At 42.9% G+C, this 959-nt stretch overlaps 1 pseudogene; it reads left to right on the plus strand.

The window, feature by feature from the left end:
• Positions 1 to 959, plus strand: part of LOC102827267 — a 3,528-nt pseudogene continuing 2,569 nt past the window's right edge.

Below are 959 nucleotides of genomic sequence, written 5' to 3' on the forward strand. Positions count from 1 at the left end.
GGTCTGATTGAAGCCAATGGAGAACTAAAGGTCTTTATAGACCAGAATCTTTGCCCTGGAAAAGGTGGGGTGTCATTAGTGGCTGTTCAACCTTTTACAGTAAACATACTTGGAAAACAGTTCCTGCCAAAAACCTTTGGACAGTCCAATGTCAACATTGCACAGCAAGTGGTAATTGGTACATCTCAGAGGCCTGCAGGGTCAAATAATATCCTAGTAGGAAGTCCACACACCCCTAATACACACTTTGTATCCCAGAAGCAGGCTTCAGACTCCTCACCTTGGTCTGCTGGGAAATGAAACCAAAAAGGAGAGAAGAATGGCAAAGGTCTGACGCATTTTTCGATGAAGGTTTGTGAGAAAGTGCAGCGGAAAGGGAACACTTCATATAACGAAGTGGCTGATGAGTTGGTTGCGGAGTTCAGTGCTGCTGATAACCACATTTTACCAAATGAATCAGCTTATGCCCAGAAGAACATAAGACGATGAGTCTATGATGCCTTAAATGTCTTAATGACCATAAACATTATCTCCAAGGAAAAGAAAGAGATCGAATGGATCAGCCTGCCTACTAACTTGGCTCAGGAATGTCAGAATCTAGAGGTAGAGAGACAGAGAAGACTTGAAAGAATAAAAACAGAAACAGTCTCAACTTCAAGAACTTATTCTACAGAAAATTGCCTTGAAGAATCTGGTGCAGAGAAACCGCCAGGCAGAGTAGCAAGCCAGCTGGCCGCCTCCCTCCAACTCGGTCATCCACCTTCCCTTCATCATTGTGAATACCAGCAAGAAGACTGCGATCCACTGCAGTATCTCTAATGACAAATACGAGTATCTCTTTAATTTTGGCAACACGTTTGAAATCCACGATGATATAGAAGTATTAAAGCGAATGGGAATGGCTTGTGGACTAGAATCGGAAACTTGTTCAGCCAAAGACCTTAAAATGGCAAGAAGTT

The sequence above is a fragment of the Chrysochloris asiatica genome, unplaced genomic scaffold (genome assembly GCF_000296735.1).
Source record: "Chrysochloris asiatica unplaced genomic scaffold, ChrAsi1.0 scaffold00619, whole genome shotgun sequence".
NCBI lineage: Eukaryota > Metazoa > Chordata > Mammalia > Afrosoricida > Chrysochloridae > Chrysochloris > Chrysochloris asiatica.